Genomic DNA, 27,702 nt, shown 5'->3' on the forward strand with positions numbered 1-27,702 from the left:
CAAGCTGCCATTCTAGTTAACATACCAGCCTCGAAACTAGATGCCGTGGCTGCTCCCATGCTAGCCCCCATGTCACCTTCCATGTTAGCCCTCATGCCAGCTATCATGGCAGCTCCCACGCCTGCTCCTATTCCAGCTCCAATGCTAGCCACCCTGCCAGGTCGCACACCAGCCCCCATGCCACGTGCAATGACAGCCAATCTGCCACTTGACATTAAATTTGCCATGTTTCGTGTCAGGATAAGTGCCTGTATCAGTACCTTAGATGGCATGCGTGGTCCCAAGCCATCTACCCTTTCAGCTCCCATGCCAGCCTCCCTGCCAGCTCCCATGCCAGCCCCCATGGCAGCACTCCTGCCAAGTCCCATGCAAGCCCACTTGCTAGATCCCATGCCTGGCCCCCTGCCGCTTGAAATTCAATTTGCCATGCTTCGTGCCAGGATAAGTGCGTGTATAGGTGCCTTAGATGTCATGCTAGGTCCCATGTCAGGTCCCATTCCGTCTGATATGCAAGCCACCACGCCAGCTTCCATGCCAGCCCACATTCGAGCTCCTATGTCAGCTCCCATGCCAGATAAATTACCACCAGCAATGCTGGATGACATGCCAGCTGACACAACTGCTGCCGTTCTAGTTAACATGCCTGCTTCGATCCTAGCTACCGTGCCAGCTTCCACACCAGCTGCCATGCCAGCCCCCCTGCCAGGACACACACCAGCCCCCCTGGCAGCTTCCACGCCAGACTCCATGCCACTTCCCATGACAGACCCCATGCCTGCCCCCATCACAGGTCGCAAGCCAGCAACCCTGCCAGTTCCGACAACAGCCCCCTTGCCAGCTCCCACGCCAGTTCCCATGCCAGATAACATACCACCTGCCATGCCAGATCCCATTGCCAGCTACCATTCCAGACACCTTGCCATTGCTCCCATGCGTCCTCCCAGTGCCATTACCTTCGCTTGCGCTACTATGTTACATCACATTCCACATTCCTTGCCAGCTCCCATATCAGGTCCAAAATTAGCTCCCATGCAAGCTCTCACTGCTAGGTCCCATGATAGCCCCTTTGTCACCAATGTTATTTCGCATGACAGTTTCCAAGCCAGATACCCTAAAAGGTCTCATGCGAGCTACCATGCGAAATCCCTTGCCAGACGCCATGCCATCACACCCGTGCCAGCTGCCATGTCAGATTCCTTGACTGCTCCCATGCCAGATACCTTGCAATCTTCCATGCAAGCTCTCATTTCCGGCTCCCTTGCCAGTGATCCCAAGGTAGATCCCTTATCAGCTCCCACGTCAGATCCTATACTACCTCCCATTGCCAATTCCCATGCCAGCGATCCCAGGGCATTTCCCATGCCTGATTCCATGCCACGTCACAATGCCCGTTCCTATGCCAGATATATTGGGAGAAACCTTACCAGATCCCTTGCAAGTTGTCATGCGAGTTCTCATGCCAGCGATTCCATGTCACCTACCATGGTAGATCTCATGTCAGTTCTAATTGCCAGCTTCCATGCCAGATCCGATGTTAGATCGCATGACAGATCCCATGCTAGATCGCGTGCCAGATATCATTCTAGTTCGGATGACAGCTTCCATGCCAGTTCCCTAAAAAGGTCTCATGCCAGCTCCCATGCGAAATCCTTTGCCAGATGCCATGCCAGCACACCCTTGACAGCTCCCATGCCAGATTCCTTCCAATCTCCAATGCAAGCTCTCATTTCCGGCTCTCTTGCCAGTGATCCCAAGGTAGATCCCTTACCTGCTCCCACGTCAGATCTTATACTACCTCCCATTGCCAGTTCCCATGCCAGCTATTCCATGGCTGTTCCCATTCCTGAATCCATGCCACGTCCCTTTGCCCGTTCCTATGCTAGATTTATTAGGAGGAACCATACCAGATCCCTTGCAAGTTGTCAAGGGAGCTCTCATGCCAACGACTCCATGTCACCTACCATGCCAGAACTCATGTCAGTTCTAATTGCCAGCTTCCATGCCACATCCGATGTTAGATCGCATGCCAGATATCATTGTAGATCGCATGACAGATCCCATGCCAGATCGCAAACCAGCTCCCTTGCCAGATGCCATGCCAGCGGTCCCATGCGAAATCCTATGACACCTTCCATCCGAGATGCCATAACAGCTTCCATTGCCACCTCCCATGCTAGCACCCATGCAAGATTCCTTTAAGGTCCCATGGCAGTGCTCCCATGCGAGGTCCTATTGTCATATCCTTCGCTTGCGCTCTGATGCTAGATCCCATTCCGGATTCCTTGCTAGTTGCCAATTCAGATCCAATATTAAATCCCATGCAGGCTCTCACTGCTAGATCTAATGTTAGTCCCCATGTCATCGATGTTAGTTCGCATGACAACTGCCATGCCAGATCCTTTACAAGGTCTCATGCGAGATCCCATGTGAAATCCCTTGCCAGACGCCATGCCAGCCCACCCGTGCCAGCTCCCATTTCAGATTCCTTGACAGTACCCATGCCAGATTCCTTGCAATCTCCCATGCAAGCTCTCATTTCCGGCTCTCGTGCCAGTGATCCCAAGGTAGATCCCTTATCAGCTCCCACGTCATATCCTATACTACCTCCCATTGCCAGTTTCCATGCCAGCGATCCCATGGCAGATGCCATAACTGATTCCATGCCACGTCCCATTACCCGTTCCTATGCCAGATATATTGGGAGGAACCTTACCAGATCCCTTGCAAGTTGTCATGCGAACTCTCATGCCAGCGATTCTATATCACCTACCATGCTAGATCTCATGCCAGCTCCCATTCCAGCTGACATGCCACCTGCCACACAATGTATCATGCTAGATAACATACCACCAGCCATGCTGGATGCCATGCCAGCTGACGTACAAGCTGCCATTCTAGTTAACATACCAGCCTCGAAACTAGATGCCGTGGCTGTTCCCATGCTAGCCCCCATGTCACCTTCCATGTTAGCTCTCATGCCAGCTATCATGGCAGCTCCCACGCCTGCCCCTATTCCAGCTCCAATGCTAGCCCCCCTGCCAGGTTCCACACCAGCCCCCATGCCACGTCCAATGACAGCCAATCTGCCACTTGACATTCAATTTGCCATGTTTCGTGTCAGGATAAGTGCCTGTATCAGTACCTTAGATGGCATGCGTGGTCCCAAGCCATCCCCCCTTTCAGCTCCCATGCCAGCCTCCCTGCCAGCTCCCATGCCAGCCCCCATGGCAGCACTCCTGCCAAGTCCCATGCAAGCCCACTTGCTAGAACCCATGCCTGACCCCCTGCCGCTTGAAATTCAATTTGCCATGCCTCGTGCCAGGATAAGTGCGTCATAGGTGCCTTAGATGTCATGCTAGGTCCCATGTCAGGTCCCATTCCGTCTGATATGCAATCCACCACGCCAGCTTCCATGCTAGCCCACATTCGAGCTCCTATGTCAGCTCTCATGCCAGATAAATTACCACCAGCAATGCTGGATGACATGCCAGCTGACACAACTGCTGCCGTTCTAGTTAACATGCCTGCTTCGATCCTAGCTACCGTGCCAGCTTCCACACCAGCTGCCATGCCAGCCCCCCTGCCAGGACACACACCAGCCCCCATGCCAGCTCCCACGCCAGACTCCATGCCACTTCCCATGACAGACCCCATGCCTGCCCCCATCACAGGTCGCAAGCCAGCAACCCTGCCATTTCCCACAACAGCCCCCTTGCCAGCTCCCACGCCAGTTCCCATGCCAGATAACATACCACCTGCCATGCCAGATCCCATTGCCAGCTACCATTCCAGACACCTTGCCATTGCTCCCATGCGTCCTCCCAGTGCCATTACCTTCGCTTGCGCTACTATGTTACATCACATTCCACATTCCTTGCCAGCTCCCATATCAGGTCCAAAATTAGCTCCCATGCAAGCTCTCACTGCTAGGTCCCATGCTAGCCCCCTTGTCACCAATGTTATTTCGCATGACAGTTTCCAAGCCAGATACCCTAAAAGGTCTCATGCGAGCTACCATGCGAAATCCCTTGCCAGACGCCATGCCATCACACCCGTGCCAGCTGCCATGTCAGATTCCTTGACTGCTCCCATGCCAGATACCTTGCAATCTTCCATGCAAGCTCTCATTTCCGGCTCTCTTGCCAGTGATCACAAGGTAGATCCTTTATCAGCTCCCACGTCAGATCCTATACTACCTCCCATTGCCAATTCCCATGCCAGCGATTCCAGGGCAGTTCCCATGCCTGATTCCATGCCACGTCACAATGCCCGTTCCTATGCCAGATATATTGGGAGAAACCTTACCAGATCCCTTGCAAGTTGTCATGCGAGTTCTCATGCCAGCGATTCCATGTCAACTACCATGGTAGATCTCATGTCAGTTCTAATTGCCAGTTTCCATGCCAAAACCGATGTTAGATCGCATGACAGATCCCATGCTAGATCGCGTGCCAGATATCATTCTAGTTCGGATGACAGCTTCCATGCCAGTTCCCTAAAAAGGTCTCATGCCAGCTCCCATGCGAAATCCTTTGCCAGATGCCATGCCAGCACACCCTTGACAGCTCCCATGCCAGATTCCTTCCAATCTCCAATGCAAGCTCTCATTTCCGGCTCTCTTGCCAGTGATCCCAAGGTAGATCCCTTACCTGCTCCCACGTCAGATCCTATACTACCTCCCATTGCCAGTTCCCATGCCAGCTATTCCATGGCTGTTCCCATTCCTGAATCCATGCCACGTCCCTTTGCCCGTTCCTATGCTAGATTTATTAGGAGGAACCATACCAGATCCCTTGCAAGTTGTCAAGGGAGCTCTCATGCCAACGATTCCATGTCACCTACCATGCCAGAACTCATGTCAGTTCTAATTGCCAGCTTCCATGCCAGATCCGATGTTAGATCGCATGCCAGATATCATTGTAGATCGCATGACAGATCCCATGCCAGATCGCAAACCAGCTCCCTTGCCAGATGCCATGCCAGCGGTCCCATGCGAAATCCTATGACACCTTCCATCCGAGATGCCATAACAGCTTCCATTGCCACCTCCCATGCTAGCACCCATGCAAGATTCCTTTCAAGATCCCATGCCAGTGCTCCCATGCGAGGTCCCATTGTCATATCCTTCGCTTGCGCTCTGATGCTAGATCCCATTCCGGATTCCTTGCTAGTTGCCAATTCAGATCCAATATTAAATCCCATGCAGGCTCTCACTGCTAGATCTAATGTTAGTCCCCATGTTATCGATGTTAGTTCGCATGACAACTGCCATGCCAGATCCTTTACAAGGTCTCATGCGAGATCCCATGTGAAATCCCTTGCCAGACGCCATGCCAGCACACCCGTGCCAGCTCCCATTTCAGATTCCTTGACAGTACCCATGCCAGATTCCTTGCAATCTCCCATGCAAGCTCTCATTTCCGGCTCTCGTGCCAGTGATCCCAAGGTAGATACCTTATCAGCTCCCACGTCATATCCTATACTACCTCCCATTGCCAGTTTCCATGCCAGCGATCCCATGGCAGATGCCATAACTGATTCCATGCCACGTCCCATTACCCGTTCCTATGCCAGATATATTGGGAGGAACCTTACCAGATCCCTTGCAAGTTGTCATGCGAACTCTCATGCCAGCGATTCTATATCACCTACCATGCTAGATCTCATGCCAGCTCCCATTCCAGCTGACATGCCACCTGCCACACAATGTATCATGCTAGATAACATACCACCAGCCATGCTGGATGCCATGCCAGCTGACGTACAAGCTGCCATTCTAGTTAACATACCAGCCTCGAAACTAGATGCCGTGGCTGTTCCCATGCTAGCACCCATGTCACCTTCCATGTTAGCTCTCATGCCAGCTATCATGGCAGCTCCCACGCCTGCCCCTATTCCAGCTCCAATGCTAGGCCCCCTGCCAGGTCCCACACCAGCCCCCATGCCACGTCCAATGACAGCCAATCTGCCACTTGACATTCAATTTGCCATGTTTCGTGTCAGGATAAGTGCCTGTATCAGTACCTTAGATGGCATGCGTGGTCCCAAGCCATCCCCCCTTTCAGCTCCCATGCCAGCCTCCCTGCCAGCTCCCATGCCAGCCCCCATGGCAGCACTCCTGCCAAGTCCCATGCAAGCACACTTGCTAGATCCCATGCCTGACCCCCTGCCGCTTGAAATTCAATTTGCCATGCCTCGTGCCAGGATAAGTGCGTGTATAGGTGCCTTAGATGTCATGCTAGGTCCCATGTCAGGTCCCATTCCGTCTGATATGCAATCCACCACGCCAGCTTCCATGCTAGCCCACATTCGAGCTCCTATGTCAGCTCTCATGCCAGATAAATTACCACCAGCAATGCTGGATGACATGCCAGCTGACACAACTGCTGCCGTTCTAGTTAACATGCCTGCTTCGATCCTAGCTACCGTGCCAGCTTCCACACCAGCTGCCATGCCAGCCCCCCTGCCAGGACACACACCAGCCCCCATGCCAGCTCCCACGCCAGACTCCATGCCACTTCCCATGACAGACCCCATGCCTGCCCCCATCACAGGTCGCAAGCCAGCAACCCTGCCAGTTCCCACAACAGCCCCCTTGCCAGCTCCCACGCCAGTTCCCATGCCAGATAACATACCACCTGCCATGCCAGATCCCATTGCCAGCTACCATTCCAGACACCTTGCCATTGCTCCCATGCGTCCTCCCAGTGCCATTACCTTCGCTTGCGCTACTATGTTACATCACATTCCACATTCCTTGCCAGCTCCCATATCAGGTCCAAAATTAGCTCCCATGCAAGCTCTCACTGCTAGGTCCCATGCTAGCCCCCTTGTCACCAATGTTATTTCGCATGACAGTTTCCAAGCCAGATACCCTAAAAGGTCTCATGCGAGCTACCATGCGAAATCCCTTGCCAGACGCCATGCCATCACACCCGTGCCAGCTGCCATGTCAGATTCCTTGACTGCTCCCATGCCAGATACCTTGCAATCTTCCATGCAAGCTCTCATTTCCGGCTCTCTTGCCAGTGATCACAAGGTAGATCCTTTATCAGCTCCCACGTCAGATCCTATACTACCTCCCATTGCCAATTCCCATGCCAGCGATTCCAGGGCAGTTCCCATGCCTGATTCCATGCCACGTCACAATGCCCGTTCCTATGCCAGATATATTGGGAGAAACCTTACCAGATCCCTTGCAAGTTGTCATGCGAGTTCTCATGCCAGCGATTCCATGTCAACTACCATGGTAGATCTCATGTCAGTTCTAATTGCCAGTTTCCATGCCAAAACCGATATTAGATCGCATGACAGATCCCATGCTAGATCGCGTGCCAGATATCATTCTAGTTCGGATGACAGCTTCCATGCCAGTTCCCTAAAAAGGTCTCATGCCAGCTCCCATGCGAAATCCTTTGCCAGATGCCATGCCAGCACACCCTTGACAGCTCCCATGCCAGATTCCTTGCAATCTCCAATGCAAGCTCTCATTTCCGGCTCTCTTGCCAGTGATCCCAAGGTAGATCCCTTACCTGCTCCCACGTCAGATCCTATACTACCTCCCATTGCCAGTTCCCATGCCAGCTATTCCATGGCTGTTCCCATTCCTGAATCCATGCCACGTCCCTTTGCCCGTTCCTATGCTAGATTTATTAGGTGGAACCATACCAGATCCCTTGCAAGTTGTCAAGGGAGCTCTCATGCCAACGATTCCATGTCACCTACCATGCCAGAACTCATGTCAGTTCTAATTGCCAGCTTCCATGCCAGATCCGATGTTAGATCGCATGCCAGATATCATTGTAGATCGCATGACAGATCCCATGCCAGATCGCAAACCAGCTCCCTTGCCAGATGCCATGCCAGCGGTCCCATGCGAAATCCTATGACACCTTCCATCCGAGATGCCATAACAGCTTCCATTGCCACCTCCCATGCTAGCACCCATGCAAGATTCCTTTCAAGATCCCATGCCAGTGCTCCCATGCGAGGTCCCATTGTCATATCCTTCGCTTGCGCTCTGATGCTAGATCCCATTCCGGATTCCTTGCTAGTTGCCAATTCAGATCCAATATTAAATCCCATGCAGGCTCTCACTGCTAGATCTAATGTTAGTCCCCATGTTATCGATGTTAGTTCGCATGACAACTGCCATGCCAGATCCTTTACAAGGTCTCATGCGAGATCCCATGTGAAATCCCTTGCCAGACGCCATGCCAGCACACCCGTGCCAGCTCCCATTTCAGATTCCTTGACAGTACCCATGCCAGATTCCTTGCAATCTCCCATGCAAGCTCTCATTTCCGGCTCTCGTGCCAGTGATCCCAAGGTAGATCCCTTATCAGCTCCCACGTCACATCCTATACTACCTCCCATTGCCAGTTTCCATGCCAGCGATCCCATGGCAGATGCCATAACTGATTCCATGCCACGTCCCATTACCCGTTCCTATGCCAGATATATTGGGAGGAACCTTACCAGATCCCTTGCAAGTTGTCATGCGAACTCTCATGCCAGCGATTCTATGTCACCTACCATGCTAGATCTCATGCCAGCTCCCATTCCAGCTGACATGCCACCTGCCACACAATGTATCATGCTAGATAACACACCACCAGCCATGCTGGATGCCATGCCAGCTCACTTACAAGCTGCCATTCTAGTTAACATACCAGCCTCGAAACTAGATGCCGTGGCTGTTCCCATGCTAGCCCCCATGTCACCTTCCATGTTAGCTCTCATGCCAGCTATCATGGCAGCTCCCACGCCTGTCCCTATTCCAGCTCCAATGCTAGCCCCCCTGCCAGGTCCCACACCAGCCCCCATGCCACGTCCAATGACAGCCAATCTGCCACTTGACATTCAATTTGCCATGTTTCGTGTCAGGATAAGTGCCTGTATCAGTACCTTAGATGGCATGCGTGGTCCCAAGCCATCCCCCCTTTCAGCTCCCATGCCAGCCTCCCTGCCAGCTCCCATGCCAGCCCCCATGGCAGCACTCCTGCCAAGTCCCATGCAAGCCCACTTGCTAGATCCTATGCCTGGCCCCCTGCCGCTTGAAATTCAATTTGCCATGCTTCGTGCCAGGATAAGTGCGTGTATAGGTGCCTTAGATGTCATGCTAGGTCCCATGTCAGGTCCCATTCCGTCTGATATGCAATCCACCACGCCAGCTTCCATGCTAGCCCACATTCGAGCTCCTATGTCAGCTCTCATGCCAGATAAATTACCACCAGCAATGCTGGATGACATGCCAGCTGACACAACTGCTGCCGTTCTAGTTAACATGCCTGCTTCGATCCTAGCTACCGTGCCAGCTTCCACACCAGCTGCCATGCCAGCCCCCCTGCCAGGACACACACCAGCCCCCATGCCAGCTCCCACGCCAGACTCCATGCCACTTCCCATGACAGACCCCACGCCTGCCCCAATCACAGGTCGCAAACCAGCAAACCTGCCAGTTCCCACAACAGCCCCCTTGCCAGCTCCCACGCCAGTTCCCATGCCAGATAACATACCACCTGCCATGCCAGATCCCATTGCCAGCTACCATTCCAGACACCTTGCCATTGCTCCCATGCGTCCTCCCAGTGCCATTACCTTCGCTTGCGCTACTATGTTACATCACATTCCACATTCCTTGCCAGCTCCCATATCAGGTCCAAAATTAGCTCCCATGCAAGCTCTCACTGCTAGGTCCCATGCTAGCCCACTTGTCACCAATGTTATTTCGCATGACAGTTTCCAAGCCAGATACCCTAAAAGGTCTCATGCGAGCTACCATGCGAAATCCCTTGCCAGACGCCATGCCATCACACCCGTGCCAGCTGCCATGTCAGATTCCTTGACTGCTCCCATGCCAGATACCTTGCAATCTTCCATGCAAGCTCTCATTTCCGGCTCTCTTGCCAGTGATCACAAGGTAGATCCTTTATCAGCTCCCACGTCAGATCCTATACTACCTCCCATTGCCAATTCCCATGCCAGCGATTCCAGGGTAGTTCCCATGCCTGATTCCATGCCACGTCACAATGCCCGTTCCTATGCCACATATATTGGGAGAAACCTTACCAGATCCCTTGCAAGTTGTCATGCGAGTTCTCATGCCAGCGATTCCATGTCACCTACCATGGTAGATCTCATGTCAGTTCTAATTGCCAGCTTCCATGCCAGATCCGATGTTAGATCGCATGACAGATCCCATGCTAGATCGCGTGCCAGATATCATTCTAGTTCGGATGACAGCTTCCATGCCAGTTCCCTAAAAAGGTCTCATGCCAGCTCCCATGCGAAATCCTTTGCCAGATGCCATGCCAGCACACCCTTGACAGCTCCCATGCCAGATTCCTTGCAATCTCCAATGCAAGCTCTCATTTCCGGCTCTCTTGCCAGTGATCCCAAGGTAGATCCCTTACCTGCTCCCACGTCAGATCCTATACTACCTCCCATTGCCAGTTCCCATGCCAGCTATTCCATGGTTGTTCCCATTCCTGAATCCATGCCACGTCCCTTTGCCCGTTCCTATGCTAGATTTATTAGGAGGAACCATACCAGATCCCTTGCAAGTTGTCAAGGGAGCTCTCATGCCAACGATTCCATGTCACCTACCATGCCAGAACTCATGTCAGTTCTAATTGCCAGCTTCCATGCCAGATCCGATGTTAGATCGCATGCCAGATATCATTGTAGATCGCATGACAGATCCCATGCCAGATCGCAAACCAGCTCCCTTGCCAGATGCCATGCCAGCGGTCCCATGCGAAATCCTATGACACCTTCCATCCGAGATGCCATAACAGCTTCCATTGCCACCTCCCATGCTAGCACCCATGCAAGATTCCTTTCAAGATCCCATGCCAGTGCTCCCATGCGAGGTCCCATTGTCATATCCTTCGCTTGCGCTCTGATGCTAGATCCCATTCCGGACTCTTTGCTAGCTGACATACCAGATCCAATATTAACTCGCATGCAAGCTCTCACTGCTAGATCTCATATTAGCCCCCATGTCACCGATGTTAGTTCGCATAACAACTTCCATGCCAGATCCCTTACAAGGTCTCATGCGAGATCCCATGTGAAATTCCTTGCCAGACGCCATGCCAGCACACCCGTGCCAGCTCCCTTTTCAGATTCCTTGACAGTACCCATGCCAGATTCCTTGCAATCTCCCATGCAAGCTCTCATTTCCGGCTCTCGTGCCAGTGATCCCAAGGTAGATCCTTTATCAGCTCTCACGTCATATCCTATACTACCTCCCATTGGCAGTTCCCATGCCAGCGATCCCATGGCAGATACCATACCTGATTCCATGGCACGTCCTATTAACCGTTCCTATGCCAGATATATTGGGAGGAACCTTACCAGATCCCTTGCAAGTTGTCATGCGAACTCTCATGCCAGCGATTCTATGTCACCTACCATGCTAGATCTCATGCCTGCTCCCATTCCAGGTGACATGCCACCTGCCACACAATGTATCATGCTAGATAACACACCACCAGCTATGCTGGATGCCATTCCATCTGACATACTAGCTGCCATTCTAGTTAACATACCAGCCTCGAAACTAGCTGCCGTGACTGCTCCCATGCTGGCCCTCATGCAACCTTCCATGTTAGCCCTCATGCCAGCAATCATGGCAGCTCCCACGCCATGCCCTATTCCAGCTCCAAAGCTAGCCCTCCTGCCAGGTCCCACACCAGCCCCCGTGCCACGTCCAATGACAGCCAAACTGCCACTTGACATTCAATTTGCCATGTTTCGTGTCAGTATAAGTGCCTGTATCAGTACATTAGACGTCATGCGTGGTCGCAAGCCATCCCTCCATTCTGCTCCAATGCCAGCTTCCATGCCAGCCCCCATGGCAGCACTCCTGCCAAGTCCCATGCAAGCCCACTTGCTAGGTCCCATGCCTGGCCTCCTGCCACTTGAAATTCAATTTGCCATTCTTCGTGCCAGGATAAGTGCGTGTATAGGTGCCTTAGATGTCATGCTAGGTCCCATGTCAGGTCCCATTCCATCTGATATGCAACCCCCCACGCCAGCTTCCATGCCAGCCCACATTCGAGCTCCTATGTCAGCTCCCATGCCAGATAAATTACCACCAGCAATGCTGGATGACATGCCAGCTGACACAACAGCTGCCGATCTAGATAACGTGCCTGCATCGATCCTAGCTGCCGTGCCAGCTTCCACGCCAGCTGCTATGCCAGCCCCCCTGCCAGGACTCACACCAGCCCCCATGCCAGCACCCACGCCAGACACCACGCCACTTCCCATGACAGACCCAATGCCTGCCCCCATCACAGGTCGCAGGCCAACAAACCTGCCAGGTCCCACTACAGCCCCCATGCCAGCTCCCACGCCAGTTCCCATGCCAGATAACATACCACCTGCCATGCCAGAACCCATTGCCAGCTACCATTCCAGACACCTTACCATTGCTCCCATGCGTCCTCCCAGTGCCATTACCTTCGCTTGCGCTTCTATGTTACATCACATTCCACATTCCTTGCCAGCTCCCATATCAGGTCCAAAATTAGCTCCCATGCAAGCTCTCACTGCTATGTCCCATGCTAGCCTACTTGTCACCAATGTTATTTCTCATGACAGTTTCCAAGCCAGATACCCTAAAAGGTCTCATGCGAGCTACCATGCGAAATCCCTTGCCAGACGCCATGCCATCACAGACGTGCCGGCTGCCATGTCATATTCCTTGACTGCTCCCATGAAAAATACCTTGCGATCTTCCATGCAAGCTCTCATTTCCGGCTCTCTTGCCAGTGATCCCAAGGTAAATCCTTTATCAGCTCCCACGTCAGATCCTGTAATACCTCCCATTGCCAGTATCCATGCCAGCGATCCCAGGGCAGTTCCCATGCCTGATTCCATGCCACGTCACAATGCCCGTTCCTATGTCAGATATATTGGGAGAAACCTTACCAGATCCCTTGCAAGTTGTCATGCGAGTTCTCATGCCAGCGATTCCACGTCACCTACCATGGTAGATCTCATGTCAGTTCTAATTGCCAGTTTCCATGCCAAAACCGATATTAGATCGCATGACAGTTCCCATGCTATATCGCGTGCCAGATATCTTTCTAGTTCGGATGACAGCTTCCATGCCATTTCTCTTAAAAGGTCTCATGCCAGCTCCCATGCGAAATCCTTTGCCAGATGCCATGCCAGCACACCCTTGACAGCTCCCATGCCAGATTCCTTGCAATCTCCAATGCAAGCTCTCATTTCCGGCTCTCTTGCTAGTGATCCCAAGGTAGATCCCTTACCTGCTCCCACGTCAGATCCTATACTACCTCCCATTGCCAGTTCCCATGCCAGCTATTCCATGGCTGTTCCCATTCCTGAATCCATGCCACGTCCCTTTGCCCGTTCCTATGCCAGATTTATTAGGAGGAACCATACCAGATCCCTTGCAAGTTGTCAAGGGAGCTCTCATGCCAGCGATTCCATGTCACCTACCATGCCAGAACTCATGTCAGTTCTAATTGCCAGCTTCCATGCCAGATCCGATGTTAGATCGCATGCCAGATGTCATTGTACATCGCATGAGAGATCCCATGCGAGATCGCAAACCAGCTCCCTTGCCAGATGCCATACCAGCGGTCCCATGCGAAATCCTATGACACCTTCCATCCGAGATGCCATAACAGCTTCCATTGCCACCTCCCATGCTAGCACCCATGCAAGATTCCTTTCAAGATCCCATGCCAGTGCTCCCATGCGAGGTCCCATTGTCATATCCTTCGCTTGCGCTCTGATGCTAGATCCCATTCCGGATTCCTTGCTAGCTGCCATACCAGATCCAATATTAAATCCCATGCAGGATCTCACTGCTAGATCTAATGTTAGCCCCCATGTCATCGATGTTAGTTCGCATGACAACTGCCATGCCAGATCCCTTCCAAGGTCTCATGCGAGATCCCATGTGAAATCCCTTGCCAGACGCCATGCCAGCACACCCGTGCCAGCTCCCATTTCAGATTCCTTGACAGTACCCATGCCAGATTCCTTGCAATCTCCCATGCAAGCTCTCATTTCCGGCTCTCGTGCCAGTGATCCCAAGGTAGATCCCTTATCAGCTCCCACGTCATATCCTATACTACCTCCCATTGCCAATTCCCATGCCAGCGATTCCATGGCAGATGCCATAACCGATTCCATGCCACGTCCCATTACCCGTTCCTATGCCAGATATATTGGGAGGAACCTTACCAGATCCCTTGCAAGTTGTCATGCGAACTCTCATGCCAGCGATTCTATGTCACCTACCATGCTAGATCTCATGCCAGCTCCCATTCCAGCTGACATGCCACCTGCCACACAATGTATCATGCTAGATAACACACCACCAGCCATGCTGGATGCCATGCCAGCTCACATACAAGCTGCCATTCTAGTTAACATACCAGCCTCGAAACTAGATGCCGTGGCTGCTCCCATGCTAGCCCCATGTCACCTTCCATGTTAGCCCTCATGCCAGCTATCATGGCAGCTCCCACGCCTGCTCCTATTCCAGCTCCAATGCTAGCCCCCCTGCCAGGTCCCACACCAGCCCCCATGCCACGTCCAATGACAGCCAATCTGCCACTTGACATTCAATTTGCCATGTTTCGTGTCAGGATAAGTGCCTGTATCAGTACCTTAGATGGCATGCGTGGTCCCAAGCCATCCCCCCTTTCAGCTCCCATGCCAGCCTCCCTGCCAGCTCCCATGCCAGCCCCCATGGCAGCACTCCTGCCAAGTCCCATGCAAGCCCACTTGCTAGATCCCATGCCTGGCCCCCTGCCGCTTGAAATTCAATTTGCCATGCTTCGTGCCAGGATAAGTGCGTGTATAGGTGCCTTAGATGTCATGCTAGGTCCCATGTCAGGTCCCATTCCGTCTGATATGCAATCCACCACGCCAGCTTCCATGCCAGCCCACTTTCGAGCTCCTATGTCAGCTCCCATGCCAGATAAATTACCACCAGCAATGCTGGATGACATGCCAGCTGACACAACTGCTGCCGTTCTAGTTAACATGCCTGCTTCGATCCTAGCTACCGTGCCAGCTTCCACACCAGCTGCCATGCCAGCCCCCCTGCCAGGACACACACCAGCCCCCATGCCAGCTCCCACGCCAGACTCCATGCCACTTCCCATGACAGACCCCATGCCTGCCCCCATCACAGGTCGCAAGCCAGCAACCCTGCCAGTTCCGACAACAGCCCCCTTGCCAGCTCCCACGCCAGTTCCCATGCCAGATAACATACCACCTGCCATGCCAGATCCCATTGCCAGCTACCATTCCAGACACCTTGCCATTGCTCCCATGCGTCCTCCCAGTGCCATTACCTTCGCTTGCGCTACTATGTTACATCACATTCCACATTCCTTGCCAGCTCCCATATCAGGTCCAAAATTAGCTCCCATGCAAGCTCTCACTGCTAGGTCCCATGCTAGCCCACTTGTCACCAATGTTATTTCGCATGACAGTTTCCAAGCCAGATAACCTAAAAGGTCTCATGCGAGCTACCATGCGAAATCCCTTGCCAGACGCCATGCCATCACACCCGTGCCAGCTGCCATGTCAGATTCCTTGACTGCTCCCATGCCAGATACCTTGCAATCTTCCATGCAAGCTCTCATTTCCGGCTCCCTTGCCAGTGATCCCAAGGTAGATCCCTTATCAGCTCCCACGTCAGATTCTATACTACCTCCCATTGCCAATTCCCATGCCAGCGATTCCAGGGCAGTTCCCATGCCTGTTTCCAATCCACGTCAAAATGCCAGTTCCTATGCCAGATATATTGGGAGAAATCTTACCAGATCCCTTGCAAGTTGTCATGCGAGTTCTCATGCCAGCGATTCCATGTCACCTACCATGGTAGATCTCATGTCAGTTCTAATTGCCAGCTTCCATGCCAAATCCGATATTAGATCGCATGACAGATCCCATGCTAGATCGCGTGCCAGATATCATTCTAGTTCGGATGACAGCTTCCATGCCATTTCTCTTAAAAGGTCTCATGCCAGCTCCCACGCGAAACCCTTTGTCAGATGGCATGCCAGCACACCCTTGACAGCTCCCATGCCAGATTCCTTGCAATCTCCAATGCAAGCTCTCATTTCCGGCTCTCTTGCCAGTGATCCCAAGGTAGATCCCTTACATGCTCCCACGTCAGGTCCTATACTACCTCCAATTGCCAGTTCCCATGCCAGCTATTCCATGGCTGTTCCCATTCCTGAATCAATGCCCCGTCCTTTTGCCCGTTCCTATGCCAGATATATTAGGAGGAACCATACCAGATCCCTTGCAAGTTGTCAAGGGAGCTCTCATGCCAGCGATTCCATGTCACCTACCATGCCAGAACTCATGTCAGTTCTAATTGCCAGCTTCCATGCCAGATCCGATGTTAGATGGCATGCCAGATATCATTGTAGATCGCATGACAGATACCATGCCAGATCGCAAGCCAGCTCCCTTGCCAGATGCCATGCCAGCGGTCCCATGCGAAATCCTATGACACCTTCCATCCGAGATGCCATAACAGCTTCCATAGCCACCTCCCATGCTAGCACCCATGCAAGATTCCTTTCAAGATCCCATGCCAGTGCCCCCATGCGAGGTCCCATTGTCATATCCTTCGCTTGCGCTCTGATGCTAGATCCCATTCCGGACTCTTTGCTAGCTGACATACCAGATCCAATATTAACTCCCATGCAGGCTCTCACTGCTAGATCTCATATTAGCCCCCATGTCACCGATGTTAGTTCGCATGATAACTTCCATGCCAGATCCCTTACAAGGTCTCATGCGAGATGCCATGTGAAATCCCTCGCCAGACGCCATGCCAGCACACCCGTGCCAGCTCCCATTTCAGACTCCTTGACAGTACCCATGCCAGATTCCTTGCAATCTCCAATGCAAGCTCTCAATTCCGGCTCTCTTGCCAGTGATCCCAAGGTAGATCCCTTATCAGCTCCTACGTCAGATCCTATACTACCTCCCATTGCCAATTCCCATGCCAGCGATTCCAGGGCAGTTCCCATGCCTGATTCCATGCAACCTCCAATGCAAGCTCTCATTTCCGGCTCTCTTGCCAGTGATCCCAAGGTAGATCCCTTACCTGCTCCCACGTCAGGTCCTATACTACCTCCAATTGCCAGTTCCCATGCCAGCTATTCCATGGCTGTTCCCATTCCAGAATCCATGCCACGTCCTTTTGCCCGTTCCTATGCCAGATATATTAGGAGGAACCATACCAGATCTCTTGCAAGTTGTCAAGGGAGCTCTCATGCCAGCGATTCCATGTCACCTACCATGCCAGAACTCATGTCAGTTCTAATTGCCAGCTTCCTTGCCAGATCCGATGTTAGATCGCATGCCAGATATCATTGTAGATAGCATGACAGATCCCATGCCAGATCGCAAGCCAGCTCCCTTGCCAGATGCCATGCCCGCGATCCCATGCGAACTCCCATGATAACTTCCATCCGAGATGCCATAACAGCTTCCATTGCCACCTCCCATTCTAGTACTCATGCAAGATTCCTTGCAAGATCCCTTGCCAGTGCTCCCATTCGAGCTCCAATTGCCATATCCTTCTCTTGCGCTACCATGCTAGATCCCATTCCAGATTCCTTGCCAGCTCCCATACCAGATCCAATATTAACTCCCATGCAGGCTCTCACTGCTGGATCCCATGTTAGCCCCCATGTCACCGATGTAATTTCGCATGACAACTTCCATGCCAGATCCCTTACAATGTCTCATGCGAGCTCCCATGTGAAATCCCTTGCCAGACGCCCAGCCAAAACACCCGTGAGAGCTCCGTTGTCCGATTCCTTGACAGCTCCCATTCCAGATTCCTTGCAATCTCTCATACAAGCTCTCAATTCCGGCTCTCTTGCCAGTGATTCTAAGGTAGATCCCTTATCAGCTCGCACGTCAGATCCTATACTACCTCCCATTGCTAGTTCCCATGCCTTATCCCATGCCAGCAATCCAATTTCAGTTACCATGCCTGATTCCATTCCACATCCCATTACGCGTTCCTATGAGAAATATATATTACGAGGAACCAAGCCAGATCCCTTGCAAGTTGTCATGTCAGATCTTATGCCAGCAATTCCATGTCACCTAACATGCTAGATCTCATGTCAGCTCTCATTGCCAGCTTCCATGCTAGATCCGATGTTAGATCGCATTCCAGATATCCTGTTAAATCGCAAGACAGATCCCATGCTAATTCGCAAGCCAGATGGCATGCCAGCGTTCCCATGCGAACTCCCATTATTAATTCTATCCGAGATGCCATACCTCCTTCCTTTGCCACCTCACATGCTAGCACCCATGCTAGATTCCTTGCAAGATCCCCTGCCAGTGCTCCCATTCGAGCTCCCATTGCCATATCCTTCGCCTGCGCTACCTTGCTAGATCCCATTCCAGATTCCTTGCCAGCTCCCATACCAGATCCAATATTAACACCCATGCAGGCTATCACTGCTGAATCCCATGTTAGCCCCCATGTCACCGATGTTATTTCGCATGACAGCTTCCATGCCAGATCCCTTACAATGTCTCATGCGAGCTCCCATGTGAAATCCCTTGCCAGACGCCATGCCAAAACACCCGTGAGAGCTCCCATGTCAGATTCCTTGACAGCTCCCATGCCAGATAACTTGCAATCTCTCATGCAAGCTCTTAATTCCGGCTCACTTGCAAGTGATCCCAAGGTAGATCCATTATCAGCTCCCACGTCAGATCGTATACTACCTCCTTTTGCCAGTTCCCATGCCTTATCCCATGCCAGCGATCCCATGGCAGTTATCATGCCTGATTCCATTCCACGTCCCATTACCCGTTCCTATGAGAAATATATTGCGAGGAACCAAGCCAGATCCGTTGCAAGTTGTCATGCGAGATCTTATGCCAGCATTTCCATGTCACCTAACATGCTAGATCTCATGTCAGCTCTCATTGCCAGCTTCCATGCTAGATCCGATGTTAGATCGCATTCCAGATATCCTGCTAGATCGCATGACAGATCCCATGTTAATTCGCAAGCCAGATGCCATGCCAGCGATCCCATGCGAACTCCCATTATAACTTCTTTCCGAGATGCCATACCAGCTTCCAGTGCCACCTCCCATGCTAGCACCCATGCAAGATTCCTTGCAAGATCCCCTGCCAGTGCTCCCATTCGAGCTCCCATTGCCATATCCTTTGCTTGCGCTACCATGCTAGATCCCATTCCAGATTCCTTGCCAGCTCCCATACCAGATCCAATATTAACTTTCATGCAGGCTCTCACTGCTGGATCCCATGTTAGCGGCCATGTCACCGATGTTAGTACGCATGACAACTTCCGTGCCAGATTCCTTACAAAGTCTCATGCGAGCTCCCATTTGAAATCCTTTGCCAGACGCCATGCCAAAACACCCGTGAGAGCTCCCATGTCAGATTCCTTGACAGCTCCCATGCCAGTTTCCTTGCAATCTCCCATGCAAGCTCCGATTTCGGGCCCTCTTGCCAGTGATCCCAAAGTAGAATCCTTATCAGCTTCCACGTCAGATGCTACACTACCTCCCATTGCTAACTCCCATGCCAGCGATCCCATGCCTGATTCCATGCCACGTCCCATTACCCTTTCCTATGCCAGATATATTGGGAGGAACCAAGCCAGATCCCTTGCAAGTTGTGATGCGAGATCTCATGCCAGCAATTCCATGTCACCTAACATGCTAGATCTCATGTCAGCTCTCATTGCCAGCTTCCATGCTAGATCCGATGATAGATCGCATTCCAGATATCCTGCTAGATCGAATGACAGATCCCATGCTAGTTCGCAAGCCAGATGCCATGCCAGCGATCCCTTGCGAACGCCCATGATAACTTCCATCCGAGATGGCATACCAGCTTCCATTGCCACCTCCCATGCTAGTACCCATGCAAGATTCCTTGCAAGATCCCCTACCAGTGCTCCCATTGGAGCTCCAATAGCCATATCCTTCTCTTGCGCTACCATGCTAGATCCCATTCCAGATTCCTTGCCAGCTCCCATACCAGATCCAATATTAACTCCCATGCAGGCTCTCACTGCTGGATCCCATGTTAGCCCCCATGTCACCGATGTTAGTTCGCATGACAACTTCCATGCCAGATCCCTTACAAAATCTCATGCGAGCTCCCATGTGAAATCCAATGTCAGACGCCCTGCCAAAACACCCGTGAGAACTCCCATGTCAGATTCATTGACAGCTCCCATTCCAGATTCCTTGCAATCTCTCATACAAGCTCTCAATTCCGGCTCTCTTGCCAGTGATTCCAAGGTAGATCCCTTATTAGCTACCACGTCAGATCCTACAGTACCTCCCATTGCCAGTTCCCATGCCTTATCCCATGCCAGCGATCCAATGTCAGTTAAAATGCCTGATTCCATTCCACGTCTTATTACGCTTTCCTATGAGAAATATATTGCGAGGAACCAAGCCAGATCCCTTGCCAGTTGTCATGCCATATCTTATGCCAGCAATTCCATGTCACCTAACATGCTAGATCTCATGTCAGTTCTCATTGCCAGCTTTCACGCTAGATCCGATGTTAGATCGCATTCCAGATATACTGTTAGATCGCAAGACAGATCCCATGCTAATTCGCAAGCCAGATGCCATGCCAGCGATCACATGCGAACTCTCATTATAACTTCTATCTGAGATGCCATACCAGCTTCCATTGCCACGTCCCATGCTAGCACCCGTGCAAGATTCCTTGCAAGATCCCCTGCCAGTGCTCCCATTCGAGCTCCCATTGCCATATGCTTCGATTGCGCTACCATGCTAAATAACATTCCAGATTCCTTGCCAGCTCTCATACCAGATCCAATATTAACTTTGATGCAGGCTCTCACTGCTGGATCCCATGTTAGCACACATGTCACCGATGTTAGTTCGCATGACAGCTTCCATGCCAGATCCCTTACAATGTCTCATGCGAGGTCTCATGCGATATCCCTTGCCAGATGCCATGCCAGCACACCCGTGCCAGCTCCCATTTCAGTTTCCGTGCCAGCTCACATTCCAGATTCCTTGCAATCTCCCATGCGAGATCCCATGCAAGCACTTATTTCCGGGTCCCTTGCCAGTAATCCCAAAGTAGATCACCTATCTGCTCCAACGTCTGATCCCAAACGAGCTCCCATCGCCAGTTCCGATGCCTTATCCCATGTCAGTTGTCCCATGCCTGTTCCCATACCTGATTCCTTGCCACGATCTCTTATCAGCTCAAATGCCAGTTATATTTGGAGGACCCATGCCAGATCCCTTACAATGTCTCATGCGAGCTCTAATGCCAGCGATTCCATGTCAGTTACCATACTAGATCTCATGTCATACACAATTAGAGCTCCCATGCCAGACCCCCTGCCAAGTCCAATGCCAGCCCTACTTCCAGGTCCCATGCCAAACCGCCTGAGGGTTGACATTGAAATTAACATGTTCTATGCCATGTTAAGTCCCTGTATAGGTGCCTTAGATGTAATACTAGGTCCGATGCCAGCTGACAATCCACCTGCTACACTAGATATCATGTTAGATAACATACAATCAGCCATGATTGATGCCATGCCAGCTGACATACTAGATGCCATTCTAGTTAACATGCCAAACTCTATCCTAGCTGCCGTGGCAGCTCCTATGCTAGCCCCCATACCAACTTCCTTGCTAGACATCATGCCATCTCCCACGCAAGCCCTTATGCCAGCTCCCAATGTGGCCCTCCTGCCAGGTACAACGCCAGCCCACATGCCACGTTCCATGCCAGCCAATCTGCCACTTGACATTCAATTGGCCATGCTTCGTGCCAGGATTAGTGTGTGTATAATTGCCTTAGATGTCATGCGAGGTGCCAAGCCAGCCCACCTTCCATCTCCCATGCCAGCCTCCCTGCCAGCTCCCATGGCAGCACCCTCGCCATGTCCCTTGCCGTTCCACTTGCTAGGTGCCATTCCAGCCCCCCTGCCAGTTGATATTCAATTTGCCATGCTTCGTGCCAAGATAAGTGCGTGTATATTTGCCTTAGATATCATGCTAGGTCCCATGTCAGCTAGCATTCCTTCTGATATGCCAGCCCCAACGTCAGCTTCCTTGCCAGCTCCCATTCGAGCACCTATGTCAGCTCCCATGCCTGATAAATTACCATCAGCAATGCTGGATTACATGCCAAGTGACATACCAGGTGTTATTATAGTTAAAATGCCTGCGACGATCCTAGCTGCCGTGACAGCTTCCACTCCAGCTGCCATGCCAGGCCCAATGCCAGATCCCACACCAGCCCCCATGCCAACTCCCACGCCAGACCGCATCCCAGTTCCCATGCCAGATAACATACCACCTGCCAAGCCAGATCCCATTGACAGCTCCCATTCCAGAACCCATGTCATTGCTCCCATGTGAGATCCCATTGCCATAACCTTCGCTTGCGCTACCATGTTATATCCCATTCCAGATTCCTTGGCAGCTCCAATATCAGATCCAATAATAGCTCCCATGCAAGCTGACACTGCTAGGTCCCATGCTAGCCCCCACGTCACCGATGTTAGATCGCATGACAGCTTCCATGCCAGATCCATTACAAGGTCTCATGCGATCTCCCATGTGAAATCCCTTGCCAGACGCCATGCCAAAACACCCGTGAGAGCTCCCATGTCAGATTCCTTGACTGCTCCCATGCCAGATTCCTTGCAATCTCTCATGCAAGCTCTCAATTCCGGCTCTGTTGCCAGTGATCCCAAGGTAGATCCCTTATCAGCTCCCACATCAGATCCTATACTACCTCTCAATGCCAGTTCCCATGCCTTATCCCATGCCAGCGATCCCATGTCAGTTCGCATGCCTGATTCCATTCCACGTCCCATTACCCGTTCCCATGAGAAATATATTGCGAGGAAGCAAGCCAGATCCCTTTCAAGTTGTCATGCGAGATCTTATGCCAGCAATCCCATGTCACCTAACATGCTAAATCTCATGTCAGCTCTCATTGCCAGCTTCCATGCTAGATCCGATGTTAGATCGCATTCCAGATATCCTGCTATGTCGCACGACAGATCCCATGCTAATTCGCAAGCCAGATGCCATGCCAGCGATCCCATGCGAACTCCCTTTATAACTTCTATCCGAGATGCCATAGCAGCATCCATTGCCACCTCCCATTCTAGCACCCATGCAAGATTCCTTGCAAGACCCCCTGCCAGTGCTCCCATTCGAGCACCCATTGCCATATCCTTCGCTTGCGCTACCATGCTAGATCCCATTCCAGATTCCTTGCCAGCTCCCATGCCAGATCCAATATTAACTCCCATGCAGGCTCTCACTGCTGGATCCCATGTTAGCCCCCATGTCACCGATGTTAGTTCGCATGACAACTTCCATGCCAGATTCCTTACTAAGTCCCATGCGAGCTCCCATGTGAAATCCTTTGCCAGACGCCATTCCAAAACACCAGTGAGAGCTCCCATGTCAGATTCCTTGACAGGTCCCATGCCGGATTCCTTGCAATCTCACATGCAAGCTCTCATTTCCGGCTCTCTTGCCAGTGATCGCAAGGTAGATACCTTACCAGCACTCACGTCAGATCCTATACTACCTCCCATTGCCAGTTCCCATTCTTTATCCCATGCCAGCGATCCAATGGCAGTTACCATGCATGATTACATTCCGCGTCCCATTACCCGTTCCTATGAGAAATATATTGCGAGGAACCAAGCCATATCCCTTGCAAGTTGTCATGCGAGATCTTATGCCAGCAAATCCATGTCACCTAACATGCTAGATCTCATGTCAGCTCTCATTGCCAGCTTCCATGCTAGATCCGATGTTAGATCGCATTCCATATATCCTGCTAGATCGCATGACAGATCCCATGCTAATTCGCAAGCCAGATGCCATGCCAGCGATCCCATGCGAACTCCCATTATATCTTCTATCCGAGATGCCATACCAGCTTCCATTGTCACTTCCCATGCTAGCACCCATGCAAGATTCCTTGCAAGATCCCTGCCAGTGCTCCCATCCGAGCTCCCATTGCCATATTTTCCCTTGCGCTACCATGCTAGATCCCATTCCAGATTACTTGCCAGCTCCCATACCAGATCCAATATTAACTCCCATGCTTTCTCTCACTGCTGGATCCCATGTTAGCCCCCATCTCACCGATGTTAGTTCGCATGACAACTTCCATGCCAGATCCCTTACAAAGTCTCATGCGATCTCCCATGTGAAATCCCTTGCCAGACGCCATGCCAAAACACCCGTGAGAGCTCCCATATCAGATTCCCTGAAAGCTCCCATGCCAGATTGCTTGCAATCTCCCATGCAAGCTCTCATTTCCGGTTCTCTTACCAGTGATCCCAAGGTAGATCCCTTATCAGCTCCCACGTCAGATGCTACACTATCTCCCATTGCTAGCTCCCATGCCTTTTCCCTTGCCAGCGATCCCATGCCTGATACCATGCCACGTCCCATTACTCTTTCCTATGCCAGATGTATACATAGGAACCATGCGAGATACTTTGAGAGGTGTCATGCGAGCTGTCATGCCAGCGTTTCGTTGTCACCCACAATGCTAAATCTCATTTCAGCTCTCATTGCCAGCTTCCATACCAAATCCGATGTTAGATCGCATGCCAGATATCATGCTAGATCGCATGACAGATCCCATGCCAGAACGCAAGCCAGATGCGCTCCCATGCAAGATCCCATTCCAGATTCCTTGTCTGCTCCCATACGAGACCCAATAGTAGCACCAATGCAAACTCTGACTGCTAGGTACCATGCTAGCACCCATGTCACCGCTGTTATTTCGCATGACTGCTTCCATGCTAGATCTCTTACAAACACTCATGCGAGCTCCCATGTGAAATCCCTTGCCAGATGCCATGCCAGCACACCCGTGCCAGCTCCCATGTCAGATTCCTTGACAGCTCCCATGCCAGGTACCTTGCAATCTCCCACGCAAGCTCACATTTCCGGCTCTCTTGCTAGTGATCCCAAGGTAGATCCCTCATCAGCTCCTACGTATGATTCTATACTACCTCCCATTGCCAGTTCCCATGCCTTATCCTTTGCCAGCGATCCTATGGCAGTTCCCTTGCCTGATTCCATTCCTCGTCCCATTACCCGTTCCTATGAAAAATATATTGAGGTGATACAAGTCAGATCACTTGCAAGTTGTCATACGAGCTCTCATGCCAGCGATTCCATGTCAACTAACATGCTAGATCTCATGTCAGCTCTCATTGCCAGCTACCAAGCCAGATCCGATATTAGATCGCATGCCTGAATTCATGCTAGATCTCATGGCAGATCACATGCTAGTTCGCAAGCCAGATGCCACGGCAGCGATCCCATGCGAACTCCCACGATACATTCCATCCGAGATGCCATACCAGCTTCCATTGCCACCTCCCATGCTAGCACCCATGCAAGATTCCTTGCAAGATCCCATGCCAGCACTCACGTGCGACATACCATTGCCATATATTTGGTTTGCGCTCCCATACTAGATCCCATTCCAGATTCCTTGCCAGTTCCGGTTTTCATATTTAATAGTATCTCCCATGCAACCTCTCACTGCTAGGTCCCATACTAGACCCCTTGTCACCGATGATAATTCGCATGATAGCTTCCATTCCAGATCCCTTACAAGGTCTCATACGAGCTACCATGCGAAATCGCTTGCCAGACGGCATGCCATTACACTCGTGCCAGCTCCCATATCAGATTCCTTGACAGCTCCCATGCCTGATACCTTACAATCTCCCATGCAAGCTCTCATTTCCGGCTCTCTTGCCAGTGATCCCAAGGTAGTTTCCTTATCAGCTCCCATGTCAGATCCTATACTACTTCTCATTGCCAGTTCCCATGTCTTTTTACATGCCACCGATCCCATGGCAGGTTCCATGCCTGATTCCATGCCACGTCCCATTACCCGTTCCTATACCAGATATATTGGGAGGAACATTGCTAGATCCTTTGCAAGTTGTCATGCGAGCTCTTATGCCAGCGATTCCATCTCACCTACCATGCTAAATCTCATGTCAGCTCTCATTGCCAGGTTCCATGCCAGATCTGATGTTAGATCGCATGCCAGATATCATGCTAGATCGAATGACAGATCCCACTTTAGATCGCATGCCAGATGCCATGCCAGCGATCCCATTATTTCTTCCATTCGAAATGCCATACCAGCCTCCAATGCCACCTCCAATTCTAGCACCCATGCAAGAGTCCTTGCAAGATCCCATGCCAGTGCTCTCATGCGAGCTCCCATTGCCATATCCTTCGCTTGCGCTCCTATGCTAGGTTCCATTCCAGATTCTTTGGCAGATCCCATACCAGATCCAATATTAGCTACATTGCAAGCTCTCACTGCTAGATCCCATGCTAGACTCCATGTCACCGATATTAGTTCGCATGACAGCTTCCATGCCAGATCCCTTACAAGTTCTCATGCGAGCTCCCATGTGAAATCCCTTGCCAGACGCCATGCCAGCACACCTTTGCCAGCTCCCATGTTAGATTCCTTGCAGCTCACATGCCAGGTTTCTTGCAATCTCCCATGAGAGATCCCATGCAAGCACTTATTTCCGGCTCTCTTGCCAATGATTCCAAAGTAGATCACCTATCAGCTCCCGCGTAAGATCCCGTACTAGCTCCCTTCGCCAGTTCCCATACTTTATCCTATGCCAGTGATCCAATGCCAGTTCCCATACCTGATACCTTGCCACGTCCCATTACCAGCTCAAATGTCAGATATATTGCGAGGACTCATGCCATATCCCTTACAACGTCTCATGCGAGCTCTCATGCCAGCGATTCCATGTCAGCTACCATCCTACATCTCATGTCAGACACAATGCCTGCTCCCATGCCAGTCCCCCTGCCAAGTCCTATACCAGCCCCTTCCAAGTCCCATGCCATCCCGCCTGAGGGTTCACATTGAAATTGACATGCTTCCATCCAGTATGAGTGCCTCCATAGGTGCCTTACATGTCAGGCTGGGTTCCATGCCAACTCGCATTTCTGCTGACATGCAAGCTCACATGCCAGCTGCCATGCCAGCACCCATGCCGGCTACAATGCAATCTCCCATGAGAGACACCCTGCCATACTCCATGCCAGTCCCGCTGCAATTCGACATTCAAATTGTCATGCTCTGTGCCATGTTAAGTCCCTGTATAGATGCCTTAGATGTAATGCTAGGTCCTATGCCAGCTCCCATTCCAGCTGACATGCCACCTGCCACACTACGTATCATGCAAGATAACATTCCACCAGCCATGCTAGATGCTATGCTAGCTGACTTACAAGCTTCCATTCTAGTTAACATGCCAGCCTCGATCCTAGCTGCCATGGCAGCTCCCATGCTATCCCCTATGCCAGCTCCCATGCTAGCCCTCCTGCCAGGATCCCATGCTAGATCGCAAGCCAGATCCCTTGCCAGATGACATACCAGCGATCCCATGAGAACTCCCGTGATACCTTCCTTCCTAGATGCCATACCAGCTTCCATTGCCACCTCCCATGCTAGCACCCATGCAAGATTCCTTGCAAGCTCGCTTGCCAGTGCTCCGATGCGAGCTCCCATTGCCATTTCCTTCGCTTGCGCTCTTATGATAGACCCCATTCCAGATTCCTTGCCAGA

This window comes from Periplaneta americana, chromosome 15 (assembly GCF_040183065.1).
Source record: "Periplaneta americana isolate PAMFEO1 chromosome 15, P.americana_PAMFEO1_priV1, whole genome shotgun sequence".
Taxonomy (NCBI): domain Eukaryota; kingdom Metazoa; phylum Arthropoda; class Insecta; order Blattodea; family Blattidae; genus Periplaneta; species Periplaneta americana.